The sequence below is a fragment of the Littorina saxatilis genome, unplaced genomic scaffold (assembly GCF_037325665.1).
Source record: "Littorina saxatilis isolate snail1 unplaced genomic scaffold, US_GU_Lsax_2.0 scaffold_465, whole genome shotgun sequence".
NCBI lineage: Eukaryota > Metazoa > Mollusca > Gastropoda > Littorinimorpha > Littorinidae > Littorina > Littorina saxatilis.
This window is the reverse complement of record NW_027126179.1, coordinates 1-11,966: the sequence shown is the minus strand read 5'-3', so window position 1 is coordinate 11,966 and position 11,966 is coordinate 1. Positions and strand designations below refer to the sequence as shown.

At 43.7% G+C, this 11,966-nt stretch overlaps 1 long non-coding RNA gene across 1 annotated transcript; it reads right to left on the bottom strand.

Moving 5' to 3' along the window:
• Positions 1-440: 440 nt before the first annotated feature.
• On the bottom strand, positions 441-10,960 carry LOC138954639 (uncharacterized). Its single transcript, XR_011451918.1, has 5 exons — positions 9,903-10,960; positions 8,286-8,399; positions 7,337-7,442; positions 6,430-6,582; positions 441-3,527 (listed from the first exon to the last, which is right to left on the bottom strand). It is a non-coding gene; the product is annotated as an uncharacterized lncRNA (long non-coding RNA).
• Between the last annotated feature and the right edge of the window lie 1,006 nt (positions 10,961-11,966).

Sequence of the window (11,966 nt, the reverse complement as noted above, 5' to 3'; positions counted from 1 at the left end):
AGTGCGCTTCCCAAGCATAAAACGGTGCATGACTCTGGATTTGCGTCTGAGATATTGACACATCACTGTGAGAAAAAGCGTTAATGAAAAAAGAAGACTATTTATTTTCCTTGAGCATTATCTTAAAGTGGTGTGCCAAAAACTTTTAAATTCAAAAATTCAATATTTAACTTTAGGAAAAGCACTGTAGAGAGAAAACCACGCTTGTGTGTTCAGAATAGTCTCCATGTGGTATCAATATAAATGATTCAAATGTATGGAAGAGAAGCTGTTTCTGCTGGATTAATACACACACACAATTGTGCACTCACACATAAGCACGCATGCATGCTCTCACACACACACACACACACACACACACACACACACACACACACACACACACACACACACACACACACAGAAACAACAAATTCATTATGACAAAACCAAATACGAAGTCCTATTTCACAAATTTTATATCTTCTCCTTTTCACCATATACAAATACAGTCACGGAGTACATTTATAAGGCCAAATTATTAAGAAATATTATTTTCTGTGCTTGAATTACCCAGTGTGTAGCATGATCACCACGAAGGTACAATTCACAGAAGTTGAGTAATCACTTTACAAAACCCATACCAGTACCACATTGTTATGTTAAATCCTATTTATATTAACCCACACAAATAGAAGAAGATAGCTTTGTGAAGACTTTCATTTTCCAACCAAATGCTGTTCAAAGATTATTCTTTCTTTCTATATTTGGTGTTTAACGTCGTTTTCAACCGTTCAAGGTTATATCGCGACGGGGAAAGAGGGGGGGGGGGGGGGGGGGGGGGGGGGGATGGGATAGAGCCACTTGTTAATTGTTTCTTGTTCACAAAAGCACTAATCAAAAAATTGCTCCAGGGGCTTGCAACGTAGTACAATATACTACCTTACTGGGAGAATGCAAGTTTCCAGTACAAAGGACTTTAACATTTCTTACATACCAATCAATATGAGGCTTATATTGCGCGTATTCTGTGGGTACAGTTCTAAGCTCGGGGATTTTATTTTAATTTTATTTTATGCAATTTATATCGCGCACATATTCAAGGCACAGGGATATATTTATGCCGTGTGAGATGTAATATTGTTTTACACAATACATCACGCATTCACATCGGCCAGCAGATCGCAGCCATTTCGGCGCATATCCTGCTTTTCACGGCCTATTATTCCAAGTCACACGGGTATTTTGGTGGACATTTTTATGAAAATTTATCTATGCCTATACAATTTTGCCAGGAAAGACCCTTTTGTCAATCGTGGGATCTTTAACGTGCACACCCCAATGTAGTGTACACGAAGGGACCTCGGTTTTTCGTCTCATCCGAAAGACTTGAACCCACCACCTAGGTTAGGAAAGGGGGCAGAAAATTGCTAACGCCCTGACCCAGGGTCGAACTCGCAACCTCTCGCTTCCGAGCGCAAGTGCGTTACCACTCGGCCACTGACACGATACACCAACACGATATTAGCACTCCAGATTTTTATCTCGCAGTTTTTCTGAAGGACTTTGCATTTGAAAACTATTCTCAGACAAAATATGAGTTTAAACTGCAAGTACATGTACAGGGAGTCTGAAGGGTTCAAGTCGGATGAGATAGACTACTGTTGTGGCAATCTTCGAATTTGAAAATAATTTTTTTAAAAGAGTAAAACTCATAGTTCTTCTTCTTCTTCGCTCATGGGCTGAAACTCCCACGTTCACTCACAAATTTGCACGAGTGGATTTTTACGTGTATGACCGTTTTTACCCCACCATTCAGGCAGCCATACGCCGCTTTCGGGGGAAGCATGCAGGGTATTTTTGTGTTTCTATAACCCACCAAACTCTGACATGGGTTACAGGATCTTTTCCGTGCGCACTTGGTCTTGTGATTGCGTGTACACACGAAGGAGGATAAGGCACTAGCAGGTCTGCACATAAGCAATGACCTTGGAGATCAGAAAATTCTCCACCTTTAACCTACCAGGCGGCCGCGATTTTGACTCATGACCTTCTGAATAGGAGGCCGATGTCTTATCCACAAGAACACCGAGCCCGTCCAAACTCCTAGTAAAAACAACAACTGCAAATCTGGGAGCAAAATGTAAACGGTTACAGTTTCAACTATCCTTCCCCTTTATATCAGCATTTTTGGAAACCTAAACGAAAGAGTATTCAAGAACAACAGTCACGGATTCAGATTTAAAAAAACAAATGGTAACTATGCTTTTTGGAAATTCTTTCTTTAATTGGTGTTTAACGAAGGTTATATCGCGACAGGGAAAGGGGGGGAGATGGGATAGAGCCACTTGTTAATTGTTTCTTGTTCACAAAAGCACTAATAAAAAAAATGCTCCAGGGGCTTGCAACGTAGTACAATATACTACCTTACTGGGAGAATGCAAGTTTCCAGTACAAAGGACTTAACATTTCTTCCATACTGCTTGACTAAAATCTGTACAAACATTGACTATATAAGAAACACTTAACAAGGGTAAAAGGAGAAACAGAATCCGTTAGTCGCCTCTTACGACATGCTGGGGAGCATCGGGTAAATTCTTCCCCCTAACCCGCGGGGGGTCTTTTTGGAAATGCGCTTCAGACAAATGCCTTTATGTTACTCACAGCAAAATGCAAGAATAATTGGGGACCATATGGGATGGGGCAAATTGGGAGGGAGCAATTCGGGACACCACCATAAATATCTACCAAATATTTACAAATAGCTATCTTAGTACATGCATAACATGCTGTACCAATACACAATTTCTTTAAATAACTATGTAAGGATTATTGGCAGTCTCCCGGAGCATGTTTCACGCTATCCTGCGATCAGGACAAGCGACTGACTGTGATGTGTATGCTGTGCGGCGTGCGCTACATAAGAAACCTTTTTTTAAATTTGTATTAAATATAATCACCTGAGCCACGAATGGCTAGCTGACAGCGGCTATCTTTTACACAACAAATTCTGAACTGTGATGAACTCGTGACCGCTGATTTTTAAAGGCAAGGGGTATCATATTGTGCGCATGGCATACACATCCAAGTTGGTCGTTTGTCCCGATTGTGGGATACAGCCCGTCAGAGGCGTAGAGCGTGCTCGAGATGTTTTGAAAAACCTGACTGCAGTACAGGGATTTTTACACCTCCGGACTGCTGATAATCCTAACAGAATTATTTTCAAAAACCGTCTATTGCCTTGAAAGCAAACCTGGAATTTCTGATGCGAGTTGCCAGAAAGAAAGTTCACTAACAAGATCCAGGCCAACACCACCCCCCCCCCATCCCCCTAAATAACACTAAGGAGTGAGGTGAGCTTAAATAACTAATTAATTAATCAATCAATAAATTCTCTGCTGAAATCCCCAACTTCGCGCATCGAAGCTATGAAAAACAGGACACTGCCACGTTTCCATTCAGCTAAACGCCACACCATTTTCAAGAGGGGATGTCTCAGGAAGAAAGATGTGACGCTCCCGATTCATATGTTTCAGAAGACAGCCCACCTGAGAAAAAGAAGAACACAATATAGAAATAATAACAACCTGTCAACCACAAATACATTAAAGTTTTTCAAACAGTTCACTAATCCGACAAACTCATGCTCGTTTCTGGTGCATTTGATAAAGCCAATTACGGGTAGATGCTAGACAACAGCAAAACCACCACCACATAACAACACAAGATTGTTTATGGTTGTTTACAGTCTCTTGAACACAGGAGTCAATCGAGACCATATATACTGTTCAAAAAAAGAAACGCATAGTTGCTACTTGCCAAATTTGTTTTATTTTTCGAAAAAATTAACAGAAAATCCAATATTTAGATTATTTGTTTGAAATTTGGTATGGACACAGTTGAATGCACACACAGTTCATTTGCATCTTCAAATCAATCAGTCAATCAATACGATTGGGTGCCGAGGCTGTCAAGTCAGTAGGGGGTGTGACTGCCTTGAGCAGCAACAACTGCCCGGCACCTTCTGGGCATGGGCTGGATCAGATGCCGGATATCTTGCTGTGGGATGGTGTCCCACTCCTCCTGAAGTGCCTGCAATAGATCGCGGTGATTTGCCGGCGCTTCTTCTCGCCTGCGCACACGTCTGTCCAATTCATCCCAGAGGTGTTCTATCGGGTTCATGTCTGGCGACATGGATGGCCAGGGAAGCACCTGGACATGGTGGTCGGTGAGGAACTGGGTGGTGAGTCGTGCTGTGTGCGGGCGAGCGTTGTCCTGCTGGAATATGGCATCCTGGTCAGCCAGAAGAGGAAGGGCGTGTGGGCGCAGAATTTCCTCCACGTATCGCTGGGCAGTTATGCGCCCTTGGACGTGCACCAGGGTGCTCCTTCCAGCGGTATTGATCGCCCCCCACACCATGACGCCTCCACCACCATGAACGGGTGCCTCATCCACACAGTTGGGCGCGTAACGTTCGTTTACTCTCCGGTAGACCCTCCTCCGACCATCATGTCGCTGGAGCAGGAAGTAGGACTCGTCGCTGAACCACACGTGTCTCCAGTGATTCCGGACGGTCCAGCGAAGGTGCTGGTTGCCCCACTGCACTCGGTTCTGGCGATGGCGGCGGGTGAGGACAGCTCCTCTGTGAGGTCTGCGAGCTCTCAAACCAGCTTCATGCAGGCGGTTCCGCACGGTCTGGTCCGATAATCGGTGTGGCCCGGGGAGAGCCTGGACAGAAGATGAGGCCGACAGGAAACGATTCCGGAGGTGGCGGAGCCGTATGAAGCGGTCGTGAGCAGCAGTTGTCGCCCTTGGTCTTCCCGCTCGTGGCAAGTCAGCAACGGAGCCAGTGGCTTGAAACCTGACCCACAGTCTACTGATGGTGCCCTGGGACACGTGGAAGTGCCTGGCGATTGCACTTTGACTTTGGCCTGCTTGTAAACGACCCAATGCAATTTGGCGGTCTTCTCTGCTCAATCGGGCCATCTTTCGTCGCTGAATTGTCGTCTGATTTCTTTGTGGCGAACAATCCGCTTTTATGGGTTTTGGAAGACATGGTGAGAGCTCAATATTCCCCGAGTTTCACGACATTACACTGAAGCATGACGAGTGGTCATGCCAAATGAGCAATTTTGACATTGTAGCCACTGATAACGCATGCGTCACGTGCAGAGCTCACTTGTGACAATGGACGAAAGGTCGACGACCAGATAAACATTTTCTGCAGTTTGGTGGATATCCTTGTAGCCATATAACTAAATTAACCAAATATTACAAGCTATGCGTTTCTTTTTTTGAACAGTATATATAACAAGAAGCATAAACAGGGTTCCTGCAGGGCAGAGCTGATACAATTCAAGGAGTTTTCAAGGACATTTCCAGGACCAAATAAATGCTTTTCAAGGACATGATTTTCCCCAATTTAATGCAAAGCACCAAGCTTACCTTCAGGAAGGGAAGCAACTACAGGTGACTAGTAATAGTTAGTTCGTCTGCTTTAATTTGTTTTCACTCGATCTTTTATTCTCCCAAAATGTGTGTACTGTATTTGACGAAAAAAAAGGGGGTTGCATTTTTTTTTAAATAAGACAAGCTGCTGACGAAATGTATAGGCAACAATTTGGAAAAATCAAGTACTTTTCAATGACTATTTAACAAAACTCTATTTTCAAGCACTTTTCAAGGCCTGGAAAAGGTTTTCCAATTTTCAAGGAGTTTTCCAGGGTTCAAGGACTCTGTACGAACCCTGCATAAAAAAGCACTTCAGTTTGAAACCCAGGTTCAATGTAGTAAATGATATTGCATCAATGTTCCATCCATCCTCAGCACTTTCAAAACCAGTTTCTTCTAGGTCATACACACCTTTTCCTCGATTGATCCACAGTACATCAGATCGCTATTGTTCTTTTTATGATTTGCACCAAGGGAATGATTAACATTTCTGTCTTAGTCATATGTAACAAGCTTTAAGCAAAAGCATAATATTCTACACATTCACATATTGTAAGGTTGAAGGGGTCTATGTCGACCAAAAGAAGGTGTATTCCCCATAGCCATAGGTGTTTTCCCTGTGTACCGGGAATACAGTTGGATTTTCTGTAAAGAAGTATAATATCGTACAATCTTGCGCCAAGCGCGTGACTGCGGTTAGATAGGAGAATCTATTTAAAATCCTGAATTCGCGTGCGGCATCCAATCAAGCAAAACATGCTTCGACCGTTTATCAAAACGGATTTAGTTAAAGAAACATCTGCACCCCCACCCCCAACAGCCTGGTATTATGTTTTCCTCGCTGGTACTCTCGTCCATTGAATCACTTTCACAAGCTTGAAGTAACTCCATGGCGTCTAACGGAAGTATATTCCCTGTATATGTACAGGAAATTAACATACAGGGAATACAGCCACTGTTGGTCGACATAGACCCCTTCTAAAGTGCTGCAGTAGTTACCTTTCCCTCCAAGGACCAAGCTGTTCATCCACTGTAGGGCTGACCGGGGTTCCCCCTTAGCAGAGTGAGTGGCGAATCCTGGCTGATAAATTTCCTTTCATTTTCCATGAATGAAGAATACCAGCTGGGTTCTTTTATTCATGGACCTGTGTTCTGCAACACACACAAATCAGCCACCATCTTGTAAATATATGTAAAAGAAAGCAAGTGGCAATCTGAATAACAGAATACAAAATGATCAATCCACACAATCATACTTCAGCACTGAAAGTCCACAAAATGAAGCACTGCTAGTACATGTACTTCTCATAATTTACTGAAACTTTACTCGTCAAAACAACCATTTGTTTTATCAACTTTACTCGCATGTGGCGAGTAGATTAACATTTCTACTCACCATTTACATGATTTTTACTCGCCATGGCGAGTAATTGAAAATACTCGCCACTTTCAGGCCTGTACTTGTGCATGAGATGTGTTTACCATCCATATGCCCAGACCATGCGCTCTTCTGTTGTGCTCAGAACAGTAAAGAGTTGCTTGCTGGGGTGGTTGTTCATAAGTTAACAGTTCACAAGAGGGCACAAACAAGAGCAAAAACACAGGTGCCTGATTCAAACTCATTCAAATGCAGAACCTTATTTTTGCATGAACAGAGTAAGACATGATTCTTACATAGCTGACCCTACCCCTGGCAGAAAAGTGCTTGAAATTGTCCATGTGGTCTCTATTGATCAGTACATTTGATGCGTATTTGTGATACATATATACTGATATAGAGACAAGTAACAAGTGGACATTTCCTCTGACACCTCTACCATTTGTACACCTGCACAAATCTCCTGCCATAGACTACAAAAGGAAAACATACAAATCAAAACAAACACAAATTTAACCTAATGTTTACCTTTCAGCAGCAGAAAAGGCTGTGTTTTCTGAGGTGTCTCAGAGTAAAGCCACGGTGTTGGAGATCTATGCAAAACTAGGCTGTAGGCAAGGTCCAACATCTTTAGCTGCACACACAAAAAGAAGAAGCAAGAAATCACATGACATAGATGACATTCCTCACTAGTACAAAACCACAACTACACTAGTCAACTACCAATGTAAGAATCATAGTCCTGCAAGATTACCCTCTTAAAAAGTAAGATTGCTTTCATTCAAACACTACCGTGGGACCAAACTCCCCCCCCCCTCCTTTTTTTGAGTTTTTCCTACATGTGTGTTGATGTTTCCATTAATTCCAAGCCCTGAAACTGTGAACTTGAGATCTTTATGTATGCACACAGTCACAGGCTTAATAAGCTATTCAGAAACCAAGCAGAGTCTGCACAACGTCAATTCTGAGAAATAAATCCCCACAACCGGTTTCAAGGCCACTATACCGACTGAGCTATTGCTTGCCATGCCAACCTCCACCCCCATTTGGAACATGCACAACTAGTATACCCATACACATGTAATAATACTGCTTGCCTTCCTCCCCCACCCTCCAAATCAATAAACACTAAATGTATGCAATCAGTAATCTTTTAGTTAGTAGTTGACTACCATCACTACTCTCTCCACACCCACCCACCCTCTTGCACACCAGCGACACACCCCCATCGCCCAATCATTTCCATGATTCTCTCTGCCATATAGTTATCCTAAACACTAAGATTATGACACATTTGTTTTCCAATTAGGAACATAAAAAATTACTGTAAAAAAAATGTACAATCATGCACTCTCTGAGTCTGACAAGAGAGTGTGAGAAAAGTCAAGAAAGCAAGACATGTGTGACATAACTAAATCTTCTAATCTATTCCTGAGATTTACTCTTGACAGCTTAAAATGGAACCTCATGCACTTACTGTTCTGAATTGTAGAAATTTCTTGTAGTTATAGCAGCAAAGGCAGTTTTATTGGGTACCACCAGGTGTCACTCTGTCATCATCTGATCAAGCATTCAAGCAAATGGTTCAGCACTGAAACAGTAAATAGCAAGAGTGTACAGAAAAATACACAAACTTTCTCATTAATTTGTATCTTCAACTTCACATTATTCATAAATAATGATACCTTACTTTGACTAAGTTTGAGTAGGATTAACACCATGCAGAGCCAGAAGTTAACTTGAAATAAAATAACTATACGTTACTCAATACTGCACTCAATGAGTCAATTGTCAGCAAAGGTGATAATCAATGCAAGGTAAAACCAAAGGATGCAACTCAGTCAGCAATTGCAAAAACTACATAATTCTATTTCTAATCAAGCTGTCAGTTTCATTAGCTATCAGAATTCAAAACATGTTCTTGTTTTTGTTGTTGCTGTTGTTCATGACTACATTAATGTATCTCAGCATTTCTAGTTTCTACACTATAGCCATTAAAAAAACCAAAAGAAGTGTCCCAATGTTAAATGAAGCGCTCTTGCAATTAAGTCACAATTGTTTGCAGTTGCTGAGAAAAGCTAATAGTAATAGTCCTTACAGTAAGTTGAGTAACAAATTATAAACAATTGCTGTTAACACTCATAGTACAAGAGAGCAAACCACTGCAAAACTATAGTCATTTATCAATGTTATGCTTGCCATCCACCCCCGACCCCAAACCTCTCCCATATTTTATGTACATCAGACTAGTATTCTTGTTAGTTCATTTCAGCTGTAACAGTGACAACACGTTTGCACACTACAGACCTGGAAGTGGAAATGTTAACACATGGAGTGCTAAATTTCAGGATACAATCTGTTTGTTTGTTTGCTTAACGCCCAGTCGACCACGAAGGGCCAATCAGGGCGGTGCTGCTTTGACATTTAACGTGCGCCACACACAAGACAGAAGTCGCAGCACAGGCTTCGTGTCTCACCCAGTCACATTATTCTGACACCGGACCAACCAGTCCTAGCACTAACCCCATAATGCCAGACGCCAGGCGGAGCAGCCACTAGATTGCCAATTTTAAAGTCTTAGGTATGACCCGGCCGGGGTTCGAACCCACGACCTCCCGATCACGGGGCGGGCGCCTTACCACAAGGCCAACCGTGCCGGTCATACAATCTGTTTCAAAGTACAAACACTGGCAATCGGAGAGAACAGTGTTACTGTAAGTCTTTACAGTAACATCAAACAGTATCCCCTCTTTTTGGTAGTACAGTGGAACAACACTTTTAATATCCCCTGATTAAAGACTCCCTCCCTTTTAAGACCCTGTTTTCTCAGATTTGTCTGTCCACAACCTCTCTATATTTACTCTCATCTCAAGACTTCTTCCTTTCAAGACCTGATTTTTTCAGATTTGTTTAGGTCCTAAAAGGAAGGGGGGGGGGGGGGGGGGGGTTCGATCGACTTTACTGGTACCGTGAAACCGAAAGTGACCAAGTCATCAAGGGCACGTATATTCCTGCTGCTCTGTTAGCACCGATCATATTTTAGAAACGTTGCACTCTGTCGTCAACACGAATGTAGGAATAAAAATAGTATTACCTTCACCAGCTGTCTCCATGGAGTCGAAAGACCATCGGCCGGTTTGGCTCGCTTGTGCCATTCCTGGATGAAAATTGAAATGACCCTGGCTGCTCCGTTCTTGGCATCAATGGCAGTGCAAAAAAAGCGAATCCCGACTCCCATCCAGGATAAGCTGTACGGCACGGCGGCGTCTCTGCAGATGACCACTACATTTGGACGATTTGGACTGGTCTACACGTGTTACGGCAACAAGCAGAAGAAGATACAGATAAGGTGGCGGGAGTGATGTCCCTTCGCTGCAGTGACTAAAAATACAAAACTATCTCAAAATAAAAACACAAGGAACGGATGGGTAGTTAAATTTGTGACAAAAGAAATTAAACGTTCAAATGACTTACCACCCCCCTCTGCTATGTCAGTTGCGAGTATGTCAGTATGTGTTTGTGTTTGTGTGTGTGTGTGTGTGTGTGTGTGTGTGTGTGTGTGTGTGTCAGTGTGTGCCCGGCAGTGTGCCCGTCAGTGTGTACGGTACGTGTGTGTGTGTGTCAGTGTCATTGCCGGTGTGTGTGTTTACGTGTGTGTGTCACAGTGTGTGTGTGCGTGCGTGTGTGTGTGTGTGCCGGTGTGGATGTGTGTGTGTGTATTGTGTGTGTGTGTGTGCGTTCGTCAAGTTGTGTGTGTCAGTGTGTGTGTCAGTGTCGATCAGTGTGTGTGTGTTCTAGGCCAGGGGGGATTCCCAAGGTTCCTGGGTTCCGGAAGCCCACCCACCCCCCTTACTGACTCCACAAATGTACCTTTTGCCTTTTTCTTTCTGCGAATGTATGTATTCATTTGCTAATTTGTTCGTTTGTTTGTTCGTTCGTCAGTTTGTTCGTTCGTCAGTTCGTTCGTTCGTTTGTTCGTTCGTTTGTTCGTTCGTTCGTTCGTTCGTTCGTTCGACAGTTCGTCCGACAGTCCTTCAGTACGTCCGTCAGTCCGTCCGTCCGTCGGTCCGTCAGTCAATCCGTTCTTCAAGTTCAGTCCGTATCAATAAATTCCTCTTGTGCAGGGCCCAATACAGGGGAGAGGGGGGGGGGGAATTCCTGTTGGTGGGACAACCCCCCCCCCCCCCCACCCAGGCCTAACTGTGGACCTCCTCCAAACGTTTGACAAATGCCCTGAAAATGGGCCAGATTGCACACAATTATTGTTTATTGTTTGCTTGTTTATTTGTTTGTTTGTTTGTTTGTTTGTTTGCTCGTTCGTTCGTTCGTTCGTTCGTTCATTCGTGGGTTGGTTCGTTCGCTCTTTCGTTCCGACCTTCGTTATTTCCTTCGTTTATTCGTTCCTTCGTCCTTTTAGTCCGTCCGTATGTCCGTCCATACGGTCCGTCCGACAGTCTGTCTGTCAGTCCATCAGTCCGTCCGTCAGTCCGTCCGTCCTTCAGTCTGTATCCGAATAGATTCCTCTTGTGCAGAGGGTTGAAGGAATACCCTGCAGGACCGGATCAGGAGGGGTTACCCGTAACGCCACCCCCCCCCCCCTCCCGCCGCCCCCCCCCCTCCCCCCGTCCCTCCGTCCGTCCATCGATCGGTCCGTCCCTCAATCTGCCCGTCGGTCCGTCCGTCAGTCCGTCCGTCAGTCTGCCCGTCCGTCCGTCCGTTCTGGTTCGTTTCATTGTTTATTTATTTCGCACACATCATTGTCAACTTATCCTGAACAAGGCGGTGCGCGAGAATATCTTCTTGTTTGGATAAAATAACATTTTGCTCTGAAACAAACCACACACAAATTCCACTGCTTGAGCATCGTTTCAGTCTAACCGAACTGAGGGTATACCTCATCTTCAGAAGGAGAATAAGCGACAGCATGCTCTTCTACCATATAACATGTCACGTGAGGTCGTTCAGACCGGAGTGGAGGTATATCTCCGAGGGATCAGGGTATACTTTCAACCCGCTGCACAAGAGGAGTTTATTGATACCTTATGTTCGGTCGTACCGGTGTGTAATACCTCGAAAGAGATGGGGAGATGGAGAGAGAGAGAGAGGGGAGGCTAAAGGAAAAAGAGAGAGAGAAAAATGACGCCAAACACTAGACATC